At 36.4% G+C, this 18715-nt stretch overlaps 1 protein-coding gene across 1 annotated transcript in view; it reads left to right on the top strand.

The window, feature by feature from the left end:
- The first annotated feature begins 758 nt into the window (after positions 1–758).
- The window catches only part of LOC150106835 (leucine zipper putative tumor suppressor 2 homolog), a 42820-nt gene continuing 24863 nt past the window's right edge, over positions 759–18715 (top strand). The window contains exon 1 of the mRNA XM_090392746.1: positions 759–1083. The gene's annotated coding sequence lies outside the window, so the exon portion shown is untranslated. The remainder of the gene's footprint in view (positions 1084–18715) is intronic.

Here is an 18715-nt window from a genome sequence, read left to right as displayed (position 1 = left end):
CATATTTGCGATAAACATAGAAAATATAAGAACCCGAGCAAAGAATTATAACCCAATCATTTATTATATGAAATTCGTGCTAGTTATAATACAGCACAGCAGAGACAATCGATACGAAAGAAAACAAACAAAACTTTTACAACTTAAAATGAAGTAGATCATGTGATACAGTAACTGCTGGAGTTTGAACTAGTTTTAAGATGTGGTCTTGCGCCATCGTCTATAAATTGCCGCACAATTAATATTACAACTGCGTATGTTGTCGGCATTGACGACTGAAGTACTGTCATCTTTTTTTATATTCAGTCAGAAAAACTTTTCATATTAAATAAACATCATACATAGTATTAGGGAATGTGTCTGCAACTAATATAATATATACTCAGTATTCATTTTACTTTATGTATTAAATATGAATACTGATTAAAATAAACTCATCCTTCTGATACACGAGTAGTAGCTGGAACAATTCTCATAAACTAGCAGTCAGTGAACTATAGATAGACAAACTAAATCCCTGTATATCACTAAACAAGCTACTATTGTTGAAAGACGCGCTTATCTCACGAACTCCAGAACTGTCAACAACAAACCACCATATGTGTCCCTTTGAAAATTAACCCGGTATTCTGGTTACATCCTGTTGAAACATGTAGACTTCTATCTCTGCACTCCGTCCGTTTGCAGGTTTTCCCCAGACGTCGTTAGAGGTCAGGCATGCAAGCCATTTCACTCAATTTACCCATCCCTTCCAAAGCAGTAATGGACTCGACCAAACGACCTTATCCGCGCTCTGCAACACCGCGAGCGACAGTAGCAGACGAATTTTCTCCGTTAGCTGGTAGCCTAGTTTTGTTGTGTGCAAGGTAGATGAACTAACGTCGGCTGGAAGATGGTGTTTCGGGACTAAGCCGGTTTATGAAGTGTAATGAAAAGGAAATTAGTTCTGATGGTGAAGTGAAGCCAAGAAAAATCTTTCATTTTCTTAATAACTGTCTATGAAAATAGAGTGAAGCGAAGTTCGGAATCGCTACAGTGTGTATGTGCGTGCGTGTAGGAAGTTAGCACTCAATATTTGATCAGGTAAGTTTGCACGGGGTGGTATATATATATTATATATAATTCATAGAAGTCGTATAAGTTTTAAACTTACTTGAAATCTTTTGTATAATACACCTTTCATATACTTTTTTTTAAAGATTCGAAAGAGACTAAACTTTTTTACAGTAGCGAATTACCACTCTTGTTTTCAATTTAAGGACATTTGGATTTTCTTTAAGAAAACTTTCCGCAGAGCCTCTGATATAGTTCTTTTTAGGCGGATGTGCTCTTAAATAATCAACTAAACGTTATAATTAAAAACTGCATGTTAATCAACTTTAGCCATCACTGAATAAACTTATACATTCCTAGCAAGGTTAGGCTTAAATGTTATACGTATATTCTACCGCACTGCGCACCAAGTTTTTCCTTTGGAAAGAAGTAGTTTTTGACTTCTCCATACATACACACATCAGATATTTTTGGGAAGAGTCCAATTCATTTACCCACCTTCTTTGAGTGTTTCTCTGTCAACAGATAGTCTTTTGAAAAGGTGACACTACACTGAAACATAGCATATCAGCATGATATGCTATGTTTCAGTGTAGTATCACCCCAGATGATAACACAATCGAATGTTTTAAAATATCAAGTTTATATAGCCTACTTTTGTCTCTTGGAAACTGTTACCAGCGTTGTAATTAGATGCAACATCCTGTTCATTGCGGTTTGTTATCTGTGTGGAATATTCCTAGCACTTTTCCTCATGTTTCGATGTTTGTTTGCATGGTATCACGTCTTCATGTTCTGTGTTAACTAGTCCAATTAAGAGATCTCTAGCAATATTTTTCTTTATTTAAAAGAGGGAAAAATATTATGACGAATCATATATATAGTATGATTTAGTGTCATATTCTTTCAGTCGAAGATTTTTTCGTCCCTTCATTATAAGTAAATGGTGGTGTCACATAATAATAATGATGACAAAATCTAATTGCTATTCTAAATGTAACAGCAGCTTGCTGTTGTGAGCTAGATTTCACGAATTACTATTGGCGTATATTTGCGTATCGACAGCAACACCCATATTTACTAGCAAGTGCATATACCAAGTGTTGGCGTAGCAGGTGTTTTCACGTGTAACAACAGCAAACTCATCGTGAATTGCAACTGTTGTAATGATAATAAAATACACAGATCAACTCATTATTTTGCACTGAATAATATACAGTTCGAATAAGATGAATTTATAACGCTAGCGCTCACGGGGCGAGAAAAACCACATGATAAATGGCTGCGTTTTTGAAATGAAAATAGAAAATATTATTTTTTTTTTTTGTAGAAAAAAAATTAACGATTAGACACAGTGGGTGGCGTGCAAGAAGTTAAGAATTTAATGCTACACTGTATCCAACACTAGACAGGTCAAGGTCCGTTCTGCAATGCCCAGCTTGTTGGTCGTCTGCAAACAAGCTATTTTGTAGATCAAGTCGCCTTCGTCACTTGGCCGACTGTGAATTGCTGGGAACAGCATGTTTGTACGTGTAACATTATGTAGTCGTACTAAACAGTGTTGACTGATATCTGATATAGCCAAAGCGCGTGTGTGTATATTATGGCTATAAAATGCACCAGAAAACATTTACTAGTACCAACGATTTAATAGCAATTCTGTGAAGTTTTACTTTAGCTCGAAAGATTCTCCTTACTGCCACGCTCCATTGATTAATATGTATTTACAAGAAAGATGAAAGCAGTAATATTTCATTTATATTAACAGAGTGGCTGATGAGACAGGAATTGATGTGGTTTGAGGTAGACGAACTGCAGGTGGTTTGGATACTGCAAAATCTTAATGTGAATTTTTCCATGGGATTATATGGGATTTCAGCACGTGTGTTGCGTGACTGGGAAGGGAATTGGCTTTATCCTTAACCAGGCTATTTAAGTCTTAGCATCGGCAGAGTTCTAAGAGAGTGGAAGGAAGGTAGAATAGGTTCACTGAATAAAGGTGGGGCTGAAACAGGTGAAAATTACACACCTGAAGGTCAGAATTCAATAATGAGTGGATAATAATTTGATACTTTTTTAGAGGACATATGTCTTTGTTAAGGGGACTTTTTGCCTTAGCAGTTTCTATAATAGTGACACTAGACTTGGATTAAAGCAATGTTTAAAAGCATTGGACAGAATACTACATGGGAATTTGTTAAGTAAGCTGAAGTGAATGGGGATGGATATTGGATTGCGAGATGGATAAGTGGGTAGTTGTCAGACGGGCATCAAAGAGTAGTGCATGGTGGAGTGGGGTCAAAGATCAGAAAGGTGTGCCACATTTGCCAGGTGGTATCTAGTTTTGCTGGCTGATGATGCTAAGATGAGAACAGCAATAGTAAATGAAAGTGATGTAGCGATCTTGCAAGATGACTTGAATAAAACAACATTGTGGACAACGAATAATGGCTTTCTTTTAATGAGCAAAATGTCAAGTCATGTACTTTGGATGGAAAAAGTTTCAATCAATGAAAATTGATTGAAACTGAAGTTTAGAGGCCATTTTGCAAAAATTGGCAAATCAGCACAGAAAATCGCTTGGATGCTTAGAAATAATATGCTGACAAAAAAAAAAAAAAAAAAAAAAAAAAAAACCTCTTTATAAGGCTCCGATATGTCCAAATCTGGACTATTGTGCTCAGATTTGCTTGATTGGGTTTCCTGGGGATGTGGAGGTGGTTGAGAGAATTCACAACCAAGTTGGTTTCGGGAATGTAATGAGGATAAACTGAAGATTTCTGGGTTATAAAATTTAGCAGATACACGGAAGAGAGGAGATGTGACAGAAACAAAAGTTGTGGAAAGGAATTTATAGAATGGAGGTGGGGAGGGGAATATTTTCATTATATGGCAGGGGGAGAAAGATCACGAGATCATCATTGGAAGTTGTACCTAGTCTAGCCATAAATACTGTTACAACTTGAACAGCGCATAAATCTTCAATCTATCAGTAAAATGATTTACTGATAGTTTTCAGCACATGTAAACCACATGTATAATGTGCGTCCCCCGTTTGCCTTCATGCACGCCTGAAGTCTGTGAGGCCACATATCGATGGCGGGACGCACAACATCCAACGGAAACGCTGCCACTGCTTGCTCCAAATCCACCTTCAGGCTGGCGTGTTGTTTCTTGCAGGCTACTCGCTCTGACAACAATTTGAAGTATAACGGATTCAGATCAGGACTTCCAGATGGTGATATGTGGTCGGCAGGGGCCGAGTCCTGTTGGAAGGTCCATTGCCTACCGTGAAATAGGGTGTTGTTTGGGGACCGTACCACAGGTTCCAGCACAGCGTCTTGATACACTTTGGCGGAGGTTTTGATACCTTTCTCGGAAATTCAATTTGGATACTCTCTGATACGTCACCCCCCCCCCCCCATCAAACCATCACAGACGCAGGTGATGACTTCTCTGAATCCTGGGTGCTATATCACGTGTTGTGCGATCATCCTTCATATACCCAATCGTTTTGGCGATTAAACGATTCTTCAGTGAAGAAAACCTGCTCATCTGTGAACAGGATATCTCTGCGCATGTTGTTCGCGTACCGCTGGAGAAATGCCTTTGATTTTATTATCCTCTGCCGCATAAGTTGTGGCATTAGGAAGTGTCCAGTAGAACGACGATAGGCTCTCACCCCCAGGTCATCAGTTAGTACACGCAACATCGTTCTCTGCGCAACGTTCATCTCTCGCGGCATCACTTTCTGCGTTCTCACACGATCACGGCGGAGGCGTGCTTTCACAGCCCTCACAAGCTGTTGCGTCCTAACGCAGCGTGCTCGACCTGTTCTTTGGAGGTTAGATTCTTCTGTATTGTTATAGCGGATAATAGTCCGATACACAAACATCCTACTGATCCTTTCAACACGCTACTTTTTAGCGTGTTGAAAATAACAGGTACCTGCATTCCAACCTTGTGAAGTGCTATTACAGCTACACGGTTCTCATAATCTTCCCGCTGCATGTTAATCCGTACAGCTGGCAAATGAGTGGAATGGACTGCCTGAAGTGGATGTCGGTGCCTCGTTGATGAATTAGTTTAAGGAGAGGTATGATAGTATTGTGTGTATAATGGTTAGTTTGTGCCTCCTGTGATGAGATTTTGGATGCGTTGTGGGAGGCATAGAAGTGTTGTGAATAATATTTGTGAGACTATCCGCGATAAGTGTTTGGATTTCATAGAGGTACCTTTTAATAATAACCACCGCCACGATAATAATAATTTGTTTTAGTTTATCGAATCTCTTGAGACTTGTCACTGGTGTTGCTCTCAAACGTAAATTGAATATGCGGTCTAAAACGATGGGTTTTTTTTTTAAACATTTTTAACGAAATCCCACACGTGAAAGTTGGAAACATGTAACACATTACTATTATTAGATGGGCTAAGGATCAGATAACAATTAACTACAAAACAACATTTAACTTGTATTTATTGATTTGCATTTAGGTTTTTATATCTGTGATAAATGATTTTCATTGTCAAATGTGAATATCGCATAGACATCAGGAAGAAAGTACTTTACAGAGGAGTAGGAGAATCGAGAAGAAGGCATGTGAATAGCCTTGGGCCACAGGCTTCTATATACTAGGGCCACTGCTTGAACTTGTATATTAATGATATAGGAAATGACCTGAGGGGGAGTATTTACTTGGTGTTGCTGGTAATGTAAAATTGAGTAGAGCAATTAATAGGATGATGAAGAGATCTTGCAGGATGGTTTAAAGAAACTGACAGTGTGGGCAAAGAAGAATAGCTATCAGTTTAATGTGGTAAAGTGTAAGGATTATGCATTTTGGGATGAAAAGATTAGCAACTTGGCTTCAGGAAATAAATGAGGATAGGGTTTTGGAGGTGATGATGAATCGCCTTTTTTTTTTTTTTTTTTTGCATATTGCAAAAGTCTTTAAAATAGCTCATAAGATTACCTGGTTACTGAAGAATGTTATACTACATATTACTGCTTACCAACATAAGCAGTAATATGTAGCATAACAGGCATGGAGGCTGTTGTTCTATTCTATAAGGATTTGATGCAATCCCATCCGTTGTGTGCATCGATCTGGATTTCTTGGGGGATGTGGAAGAAGTGGAGAGAATTCAGAGGTGAGTGACCAAGATGGTGGCAGATCTATGGAATGTGTCTTCTAAGGATAGATTTATGAATTACAGAAATTAGTTGAGAGGCGGAAGAGTCGGGGGGGGGGGGGGAATGATGGAGACATAAGTTATTTAAACGGTTTTTAGGATTGATGCAGAAGAAATTTTTCAGTATATGACTAGTATGATGAGAGAACAAGGTGTCATCTCTGGATATTGAGTAAGAAAGTAGTTAGCAAGAGTGTAAGGACTAGATTTTTTGCTTGAAAAGCGGTAAATGAAGTTGTGAATGCTGTCAGTGAATGAGTTCAAAGGGAAGTATGATAGTTATTGTAAGAATAATGGTCAGAAATATTAGCGTGCCGCCTGCGATGAGTCTGAGGATTCCGTGGACCTTCCCGTATAATAATAATAATAATATTCATTTATCATTGAATAATAGTGATTTCGTATTAGTGAACTGCGATACGACATGACAGTAAAACACAGCATTTGGAATGGAGTAAGCGCACAGTTTGCTGGCCACAAAACTATTTTAGGTTTATTTATTGGATCATGAGATGCTAACCCTTGGACTAATTAAGGCTAGTCGCAGATTCACCGCAGGGTTCCTGTCAAGTTTGCTTGACAGGAAGACCCATATCTTTATTTTTTTTTTTCCACTTAAGGACTTCACAGCTTGAGTTTCCCCTTTCGTTTCGTACGCCTATTTCGCTGTGTTTATACAGCTACTAAGATTGACCACTTGGAAAGATATGGTCGTTTAGAAATGCCAAGTAACTTTTTGTGTACCATTCTGGCAGTTAATATTTAGAGTTTGTATATCCTATTAAGCATACGCAAGTTAAGGAAAGACAACTGTGGGTTACCACTGCTCAGGGATCTTGACCTGCAATGAACAAATACCTCTCAGACTTAAGTGCGGAGAACAAGCATAAGAGATAACAAAATATGAACTGTTGACCTAATAAGATACCCCACGACTCTTAATACGATGTCAAGTGCTTTGCATTATGTGGAGGTTTTTTTGGAAGAAATGAAGTGGTGGATACCGGAAGCTTTTTAGAACGAAGAAAGTTGAGTCATTTAATTTACTTTCCTCATTGGGTAAAAGTATACATCTGTGCCGAAGATGGATTACTTCTTTCAGACATTAAAGGGGTATTGATATTCCATTTTTGAAAATGTTGCTGTAGGTAGTTACAGCGTGTATATATTACCTCGATATTTGTCAATATTTTTCATCTGTGAAGTAAAGAGGTCAGTCACTTCACTCATATAACAAACCAGATCTCTAATTTGCTTAAGTGTTGTCTCACATATTGCAAACAAATCTTCCTCAATGTTATGCAAACAGTTTTCGGAACAGAATATCTTTGTTTCTTAAGCTGCTTCACTTCTCCACCCTTTGATGATCTATGGGAATCTAACCTCAGCAGATCCAATCGTATAAATCACAGGCACGTACATTCTACCAGCACAGTTTTCTTCTGGGGACGGTTGGAAAGTTTAAATTGAGACGTGGGCGTCTGTTTGTAGTTAAACATGGACATTGAAGAATGATTGTGTGCTTGCGTATCTCAAACAATACCCCCTCTTGTCTCCGAAGTAAGTCGAAGATGACCTTTAACTGCACCAGTAGTGGGAGCCGTCAACGAAAACTAATTAATTGCGCATGATCCCGACAGCCAGTTCTGTGGGCAGGGCGGAAGAAACCCCGTAGTGCAAGGTGGAGAACCTAGGTCTGGTCACGAAATTACCTAGCAGTCCGCTTCGAGAATAGATATCAGGTCTGTCTTCCCATTATGTGGTAGCGTCGGTGTGTGGTGTAGGCCATCCGGTTTTGTGTGGGGGTGGTAATTTCAGCGGTCACCTTGTAAACTTGGACAGCTAGGCTTGCTGGGTTAATAAGCACGCGGTACTCTTTGGCGGGTAGACGCAATATCGGACATTCATTGCCCATTTAGCGGGACTAAAAAAAAAAAAAAAGAAGCTAATTCCTTTTATAAAAAAATGATTCATCATGCAATTTTTTGTATCGTAAACATATTCATGATAATAATGAATTCTCATCATTAGCAGAAACTTGAAGATGACATTTACACGTGATTATGCTGACTCTTTGCGATGGGAAAGGTCATCCGAATGCTTACAGATCTGGTAGCAAGAGTGTCGTACACATCCTGGTTAATATGCAGACAGACCTGTATTTTGTCGATAATTACAACCGTTAGCGAACGTTCGGGTATTTAATGGAGGCCAAACAGGGAAGTGCCCGTAACCAGGTGCCATAAGGTTTGTTTCCATAGTGAACATTAAGAACAAAAGTGGTGAACCGAATGCTTATAACCTGTAATCAAACAGGAAGTAGAGCAAGTCTGAAAAAAAAAAAAAATTAGGACATTAAGAAAACAACCCTTGTGATCTGAGTTGGTCAGCTCGGGGAGCACTTTTCGCCATTCTCAAAATGGGGAAAATCTTATTTTCAAAACAATAAATTCACCAAGCGAATCTGTGTGTGTGTGTCATGCTTCCGTAGTGTTGTGTAATCAGTGAAAATAATGGCTTGCAGCTATCCCTAACCCTTTTTTAGTAAATTGCGAGCTTACAAACCCGTGTTTCCTGTATGTGAAACTGTAAAGGACTCATGCTGTGATTATCAGAGCCCAACATTTACTTAGCCTTCCTGAGGCAAAGCACTTTTTTTTACCAAGTAAAAATAATACATAAGAGACATGTAGCAAACAAAAACATTTCCTAGTACCACGGGGAGGATGCAAAATGGAAGCTTTGTCGTATCCTGTTTTTGTCATGGTTAAATATTTTAAACTTGGATTTGTACAATGATCTTGGATTTCAGTTAGTAAGGCTCAATATAATTTTATCAATAATTTTTGTGATATTTATTTAGCTTCCATTGAAAACGAAATATTTAAATTATCAGTAAATATATGGAAATTTTCTATTTTATCAGATTTCCTCCATGCCTCGTTTTGGATTCGGATTCAAATTCCTCATAAAAATAATAACGGAAACATTCACTTAAAAATAATTTAACGGCATTCGACATAATATAATGCCAAACCAAACAATAACAACAACAACAAGAAAAAGTGTTTTGTTATTAGTTCAGTAAATCAAAACTGAATGTTAATCTGTTACTAATGAAGGCAACACATATAAATAAAGGGAAATGTAGCTTATCCAAAATTCTGGAGAGCAGTCCAGGAACGAGCTCTAGAAATGTGAGATTTTTTTTTTTTTTTTTTATCGAAACCTTAAAGTTATCACAGTAAAAAAAAAAAAAAAAAAAAAAAAAAAAAAAAAAAACTTTTTTTTTTGCTGTGATATCTTCTTATCTTAAAAATATCTTAGCAAGAAAAAAAAATTATTTTGTATTTTATTTTTTTTTTAATTTTTATTTTTAATGTGTGTGCTCTATTTTGAAAATGTTATTTTGTAGATGTGTTAAGTAATTGTTAACATCAACATTTGGATTGTCTGTTTTTAGACACGGATACAAAACTGCTACAGGTTCGAAATTTTCTCAAATTTATTTATCACCGTTTTCATTACTTTGGTTTATAGAATTTTCGTTGTAACATATTGGCAGAAAGTTAGCCTCCCCACCTTAAGAAAATGAAAACACATCACATTTTTTCATTGCAGGTTAGGCACAATGGCCTGCGGCCAAGTAAAGTGACATTGAGTTTCAATTTAAAACACTACTACTACTACTACTACTACACAATTTTTCCCAATTTTTTTTTTTTCACGCCATATTTGCTTTGTTTTTCTTTTGGTGAATAGTGCTTTATAAAAACGTGTCACTTCTTAAAAAAATGGCAAAAATAAATTCAAATAGTGATAGCCCTCTTTTCTCTTTTGCTAAAAGATCTAGTGTAGAAGTGCTACACGACACTGTGTAGTTCAGGCATGGTTTCAATGTTCCGTGGGCCGAATTCGGCCAGTGGTGCAATCCTGTCTGGTTTGAAGAAACATCAGCGCATTTTTCTAGTGTTTCTCAATATGTTTTTATTCACACACACACACACACACACACACACACACACACACACACACACACACACACACACACACACACACACACACACACACACACACACACACACACACACACACTGTCGTTCATTGGTGACCTGACTTGTGTGCTATATGGAGGAAAGTTTTGTGAAATAAAGTTTTCTTTATGAAAATAATATATATATATATAATATACATTTCAATCTCCTCCTCCTTCCCAATGTAATGTTTCTAATTTCAGGAAATTAAAATGCAAGAAATGTGGATTCTAAATACACATAAGTTGGTCATCACTGGTGGACACATCCCTTTCTTCAGATGTTTACTAATTGAAATTCTTTTCATCACTTTATTCTGTACAACACAGTATCACTTTATTTTTTTTATCTAGTGAATAATAAACTGTCAAGTATATCCTCTCTCTCTCTTTACCTTTTTAGTTCATACACAACTAGAATACGTTATGCATAGTGTTTCAGCTTCCTGTTTTTTTTTTTTTTTTTTTTATGTACTTCCATGTGACACGCCAATTTGTTTCCAGTTTGTTTAGGGATGCATACGGAGAAGCCCCCCCCCAAAAAAAAATTACTTGTTTATCTAACTTTTTTTCTTTATTTTATTTTAATACGAAGAAACTACCGGAACGCTTCTTATCTCTGACATTGCCCGTATCAGAAAAACATTTAATAAGTAGAGATATTAATCCGATTGTTGTGCAGGTGTCTCTAGAAATGCTAATTTAAATGCTTTACGAGTAAGATTCATGCGTTAAATAATATTTTTGCATGTGTAACCTCCAAAGCAAGAGTGTGTTAAAAAAAAAATAATAATAATAATAAAAGCTACTTTCTCTATTAGCTCGATTTCATCAGACCGCACATACTTTCAAGGTCATGCACATGAACTTACTTACGCTTCAGTAATTGTTGTCACTTGTCTACTGAAAATAATTTCTTTTATCAAAATGTAAGGTGCTTGATTTTCCATTTCTCAGTTTTAGAATTTTCCAGCCAACGTTTGAAATACAGTTTATTTATTTATTATCCTTTCGTTGAAAAGTTTCGTTTGAAGCTATGCTGAAACCGTTTTAAGTGTTATAAGTTTTAAGCCTTTCATTCAATAATTATAGATTAAAACTCAACGCTATTTCTTCTCGAAATCGAAAACTAAATGCTAACGTGCTTTACAGTGATCATGCATATAATATGATCATATACATTTATCATTCAATATATTTGCATGCAGACCGCTAAGCGACTATGAGATGACTCATGAAATATTTATCCAATATCAAGAAGTGGAAATTGTGCATAAAGGTAGCATAAATCCGAACAGTGGAAATTTTGAGTTTAAAATTGAGATGGGATTTTTTTCCATTCATTTCCATCTTCTACTCTTTCAGGTGTAAAAGAGTAATTGAATTTAAAAGAATATTGCGAGGATTATATATATATCCCGCCGTGGGCATGGATGTTTGTGGAAATACTATGTGGTGTTGGGCAGCAGATGGCGTTGGTGTAGTTGAGTAGGTGTCCCTCGATGAGTCTTTGGACTCCCTGGAGGTGTCACGTAATAATATATAATAAAATAAAAATCCTCTAACGCCTTTCATTCCCCAAAAGGAGTACATAGTCTAGCACTAGCTTTGAGGATGACGGACAGCCAGATTTCAGCCATCGCAAATTGACAACTGAGCTCAAGACTATTAGCGAATCAAAACTATCAAGGGAGAGGGTACTGCATATAACTGCTGCCATCTCCTAAACGGGAACGGGTGTAATTTCTAAAATGGCATGTTTTATGACCTATGGAGTTAAAACCCGATCTCCTGGAAAAACCGTACTTGCCTGTACTAAAGATCGAATTAATTAAAAATAAATAAATAAATAAATGTATGTCAGCCGGCTAGATTGGCCAAGTTATAAAATGAAACTTCGATTGAAATAATGGTATAACAAATGTATATATTGTATATAGAATTCATTATGATGTAAATAATTGCAAAAGTTTATGATAAAGTTGTTTAAACTGAAAAAAAAAAAAAAAAATTGGCCAAGTGGTTAGAGTATCCACACTCCAAACCAAAGGCTGCGGGTTCGAATCCCGCCTTGGAATCATTCGCATAAAATATGTGGTTGCTTTTGAGATATACATTCTCCCAAGATGGACTGGGTCACCACGGAAGATACACCAAATTCTGCTAAGGGAAAGGGGTTTTCTTCAACGATGAATAAAGATCAGAATTTATATCATTAAAACGAATGGGAGAACTTAAAGTTTAAAACATCGCAAACTGTTATAACTGCGCACGATTTGAAGAATACTTCAAGGATGGATGCGTTTTTATTGCACTTTACAACGGGGGTCAGAGACTGAAGACCACAGTTTCTAGTACTATCGTAGGAATAGATAACGAGATAAAAAATAGGCATTGCTTTGAATTGACGTTTCTTTCATCACTTGAGCAATTCATGCGTAGAAGCAGCACAAGTGAGGTAATATTTGGGATGATTTCTAGTTTTATGTTTTCATTCATATAAGATATCTGGTTGCTTTTTGAGTGATGAAAAATTACACAGGGTACATAGTACAGTACACTAAATGTTCCGACCTGCCGAATAAAGTTTCTATGGCAACTTTATTACGAAAAAGGATCATGATATTTATATTTTCATCTTTTACAAATCCAGAATCGTTCATATCAGTGATTCTGGATTTATTATATATAATCGTTAAATCATTTAATTTTTTCATGTGAACAGCTGTTGTAACATTGCCCCCCTCCACACATACACTTCTTTGTAAGTAGTAGTAACTGTGTTAGTTGCTTTTGACACATGGCAGCTAAAGTTTCGTTCCCAGCAACCCCTTTGAAAATTGATATATAGTGGCAAGTGTGCTTATATCGTAGCAGGTCTCTGGGGGGAATTGACGCAACCTTCATTTCACAAAATCAGTCAACCGTGTCAATAGTGGATCGCTCACACAAGTCTCTCACGCGTGCACAGCCCCTTACTCTTTGTTCATGTGGCTTGTTTTTACACCATGCTGTCCAAAACTTGCTCGGTTTTCGTACAGGAGACGACATATGACGGGAAGAGAACCATCCGATCACAGATTTGGTCTTCAGTGTACTTCTTGATGTAGGGGTGACTCACTTTTTTCCCCTCTCTCCTAAACCTTTTTTTTTTTTTAAATACATTTTTAATTTGCAGCCACACGAAGGCTTTTTTCTTTAGTATTAATTTTATAAGCGTTCATACATATACGCTCGGCTATGATTTGGTGCTACGAAAGTTTGGTATTATTACTTTTTAATATTATTAATATTATTTAAAATGAATTTCACAGCTTAGATCTTTAGAACAGAAATACGCCTAATGAAGAGAGTTTTCTTCTGCTTACTTGAGTAGACGCTTGCCTGCCTTAGTGAAGAATCAATAAAGAGCGATAACAAACAAGTGGTTAAAACATGCACTCTTCTTTCAGCTATTTTATTTTTTGGTCACTTAATTCGTCACTTGATATATAACCCCATCCATTTCAAACAGACGACACTGTTTTTTTTTTCCTGTTTTCAACGAGGAATTATATTTTACAATGTTAAAAAATCTCAGTAGATGGCGCGACAAAACGTATTTGGTGTTTATTCTCAAATGCACTAACTTAGCAAGAGTGATAATCGACTCACGATAATGTTCCCTAATGAGGTTCTACCAGTATTCTAATTACAAATCCTGCTTCCTGTTTTATTCTCTCTCTCTCTCTCTCTCTCTCTTTCACATACATACTGATCAACATCCGAGAAACGTCTGTTGTTAGAAGCAGTTAAAAGTCACTGGGAGGCCCAATCAAGAAAGAAGGGAAATATATTATGACACCCTCCTCCCACGAAACTCATTTATCACCAGATGCAAATATTCACTTGCGACAGGAAATTGCAGAAGGGAGAGGGAGGGTACTAAGTATTTTACACTTTGCAAGTGTGCCGTCTGTGACTTTCAGCTGTTAATGAAGGCTCCTGTAGTGGATGAGTTTGCCGCAACGATACAAAAACTATCACACTGTGCACTTCTCTAATTTGCGAATTAGAACAAAATAAACCTCAATGCAAACATTTTGCACATAATTCAATTTCATGGTTTTTTTAGTATATAGTTTGAATAATTACGTTAATACTCACATATTATTATTAACAATGCCAAAAACTGGATATACTGTATGTTGAAGTTGTTTTCAAAATTGAAAATATTAACAGTCGAATAATAAAATATTATTATATTTAATTAAATAAAATATACACGTGTGATATCATTTCTCGTCTCTGATAAGAGTGAAAAAATTCTGTTAAGAATTTATTTTTTATTAAGTATATCTAGAACCCATTAACAGATTCCTTCCTTCCTTTCTCGTTAATCATTTCTCCACACAGAGCGCTATTGTATTATAGGTCTTATGATATTTCATGTGAGTGGTTGATATAAAAAAAATGAACCGATAAAAGGTTGGCTTCAGCTGTGCCTATTCATATTCGTTAGAATAAAAGGTCACGTTCGCAGACTCGACTGTGGGCTCATGCTTCAAGACATTTTCATATTTGAATAAAGTTAGTTACTTATAATAATATACAGAGACCAGCTTTTCTTTAGGTTAGTTTACGTGACGTGTGAATCTCGTATATATTATGCCCGAGATTTTACTTCAGATAATCGATACCGTACTGTATTAATTTGCATTCGCTTTCTTCAAGCGTACGTGGTTTGCCGTCTTTTTAATCTTAAAAAAAAAAAAAAAAGTAACGCAAGCAAATGACAAACCATGCTTCATACGTTGAATCGTTTTTGTAGATGCACTATGAAATATTTACCGTCTGAAGGCTGATTATTAATCAGTAATGGTGTAGGTGGGACTGAATAATTGAGTTTCATATTCTGCTTGCTTGGAACATCTTTACGTTGGTGTAACATCACCAGGTGGGAGACTAACAGAGGCAAATTGATGTTTGTGTGAACGAATTACTAATGAGGAAAGATGAATTAATTTCGGACAAGACATCTACAGAATAGAAATTAGCACAGACGATATAAATTTCGTTTCTTTAGTGATGACTGCAGATTTATGAACCTTGAGTGCTTTTCTAGTAAATTAAATGTCCATAACTAGAATATCTTTATCTGGAAATATGGTTTTTTTTCGTTCGATCTCAGACAAGTAACAAGATCTTTTTTACTTTGTTTAGCAAAAAAAACTGAAATTAATACACGCAATTTACATACATAATTCACTAAACGAATTCGCAACCCTACTGTCTTGTGCTAATACAGGACTATTCAAAATTAATCAACCATGTGGGCTTTTCTTTTTTTTAAGTCTCGGAATGGCATCAATCAACCAGCCCACTACTGAACAGTGGCTTTATGTGCCAATAGAAATTGAAATAACTTCAATAACACGCAAACTTTTTAAGGCATGCGTAGTGGCTAATAATTGCAATCTGTGGTAAATAGATCTTAGTGGCAAAAAAATGAAAGGTTCTTTATTTATTATGGGAAGTCTGAATTGTAAAAGCTAGGCAAGTAATTGTAAGGGTAAAGGGTTAACACAAGTATTGCATTCTTTCAAGTACCGCTGTTAAGATACTTGAATTCAGTTTTTTTTGCTTTAAGCTATACAAACCAGATAAAAAATCGTTTAATCTGAAAATAACTTCGTCAAACTGAAAATAATTACAGGCCATAATTTGAGCTGTAATTTACCGAAGATCTGTTAAAAGACGTCATGCCACGTTACTCTCGTCTCATAACACCTGTTCCTCAGAGTTTGGCGACAGACGGACGTTCTTTCATGACGGTTCCTCTTTATTTCTGGACCACCCAGACATGGACCGAGTGGGTGGTACGAGCGGTGTGCAAGATGGACGCCCCTAACTAAAGTGGTCAGTGATAAAGGCATTTCTAGGTGAGGTGAACAGCAGTAGATTCACCTTGACAACAGGAGCTAATACTGCAACATGTCTGGAGGGGGACAACAAGAATTGACTTCCAGATCACAGCTCTGCCATAAGTCACCAATTGAGAACATAAATAATATTGCTTTTATAAGATCATAATATGGATATAGAGTTTAATTTCGTGAATTAAACACTTATTTCATGGTTTAAGTAAATTTAATCAGCAGATTTTCCCCTTTTTTTTAATTTTTACTCGGCACACAGCTCTATAGAATACCTGCATATTAGGATGACTCCGTGTTAAAGGTAGAGGATAGGTATCTTTGACATTTCCACATATAGTTAGTTAATTTTGTGAATCTTAATAAGTTTCAAATTTATAAAAGTGGATATATTTTGAAGGCACAGTTCGAGCAACGTGTGATACTCTGAATAATAAAATCAAGGATGCATCTAATTAGGTGCTAAATGCTTTTGAGCATGACACGAAATTTCGCGTACTGCCAGATGATACAATGAGCCAGCATGTAGAACATTTATAAATGGAGCGAGGAAACAACAGGATGATGTTGAGGACAAGGACGGTTGCATCCTTTGTTATCGGGAGGAGCTTATTATTGCCGGCCAGTATAAAACTAATTGGAGAGGTTACATGAAATTAACCTAATTGGTAAGTGGGGAACGCACACCTTTCTGTAGTTTTGAAACGGGTTCCTCCCACAAAGGTCAGAAGCTGTACAGAATCATTTAGTATGTGTAGGGAAAAGGGAGGAAATGATTTGTTGGTCTTTTAGATAAGGTCAAATAACTAAGGTTGTGAGGTATGTGTTATATGTGTGTGTGTGTGTGTGTGTGTGTGTGTATATATATATATATATATATATATATATATATATATATATATATATATATATATATATATATATATATATACACACACACACCATATATAACACACTGAGTTGTGTTCTGGCCGGTTTGCATGTTATGCAAAATGAAAACTCGATCATCTCCGTTTGCCACTGGTTAACTCATCTTCACTTTGGAAACTTGAAAGAAACCTGACGGGAATCAAAACTAGATCTTTCCATTCAAAGACAGTCATCACTAATGAAGACGTGGCTGGGAGGAGGATTTTTGCGATGTGTGACAGAACTGAAATGTCTCACTGAATATAGTTCGCCCACCGTTTGTAGATCTCTCCTTGGCATTTTGCCAAGAATAGTCGATTCATGCTGAAGGGGAGAAAGAAATGAAGGATGTACGAATTGGTCGCCAACACGAAATCACGTGCTTTCTTGTCTGTCGCTGTACTAGCTTGATTTTTGTTGTCGCTTTTTTGCATTATTTTTTTATTATTAATTTGCATGATGGATCCAGTACAGTCAACAAGTTCTGTTGTTAAACGTTTCAGTAGCTCTTGCAAAAGAATATTCAATAATGTGCTGACATTCTGCGAAAAAGAATCGTCTCCTTGTTCCCCTTTCTCAAGTCATAAAAGGTGCAAGTGCAATTGCGGGCGTATCGAGGTCGACTGTTAAAAGAATTCGTAGGAAATCAAAAGGTGAAGGTAAGCCAAAATTTAAATCTCCTAAAAAAAAAAAAGCGCCAGAGTAAAGAAAACCATCGAAACCGTAGCTTTGAATGATTTTGATGTAGACGTTATAAGAACTATTCACGAAATTTACGTGGTCGAGAAAAGAGTGTCAACTATTCCGAAATTGATTCCTGTGCTTAAAGAAAAAACTGATTTTCCTTGGAAAAGAGAAACTTTAAGGAAAATACTTTATGAAATCGGATTTTGTTTTAAAAAGTCCCAGAATTAAAGGAAACTTATCATGGAGCGAAGTGACATTGTTTTATCTAGAACGCAGTATTTGAGAGCAATAAGACGTTTTTAATTTAACTTATGGAAAATGTTGGCAGTCTAAAGAAGAATGTGGAGTGCTACAAACCGGAAATGCCTCGCGGCGCATAATAATTTTGTGTGCGGGTGGAGAAATGGTTTTTTTTTTTATCGAATTCGAACTTACTATACAAAGCCAATTACCATAGGCAAATGAATTCTACGATGTTCGAAAAGTGGGCAGAAGAAAAACTGATTCCAAGCCTTCCTAAAAATGCTGCTGTTATAATTGATAACGCTTCATATTCGATTCGATTAAACTCTATTCGATTAAACAAAGTTCCAAATTGGTCTAATAAGAAGTAAGTTCTTATGGATTGGCTCTCTGCAAATAACATTTCTCATTCTCCAGATATGCGAAAAATTGAATTGCTTAATTTGGTCAAAAGAAACTTGCCCATAACTAAACTATTTAAATTCGACACGATGCTCAAAGAGCATTGATTTCTAGCTTTGAGGCTACCACCATATCATTGCGATATTAATGCTATTGAGTATGTTTGGGCAGAAGTGAAAAGTTTCATTCGCCATCGCAACGTAAATGGAGATATTGACATGTCGAAACTTTTTAAGCTTTCAGAACAGGCGATTGAAAGTATTACAGTTCAAAGCTG

Source organism: Typopeltis vanoorti, chromosome 5, assembly GCF_054136105.1.
Source record: "Typopeltis vanoorti isolate ZY-2024b chromosome 5, IOZ_Tvanoo_1.0, whole genome shotgun sequence".
Classification (NCBI taxonomy): Eukaryota; Metazoa; Arthropoda; class Arachnida; order Uropygi; family Thelyphonidae; genus Typopeltis; species Typopeltis vanoorti.
The sequence above is the reverse complement of the archived record's forward strand: the minus strand, read 5'-3'. Positions and strand labels throughout refer to the sequence as shown.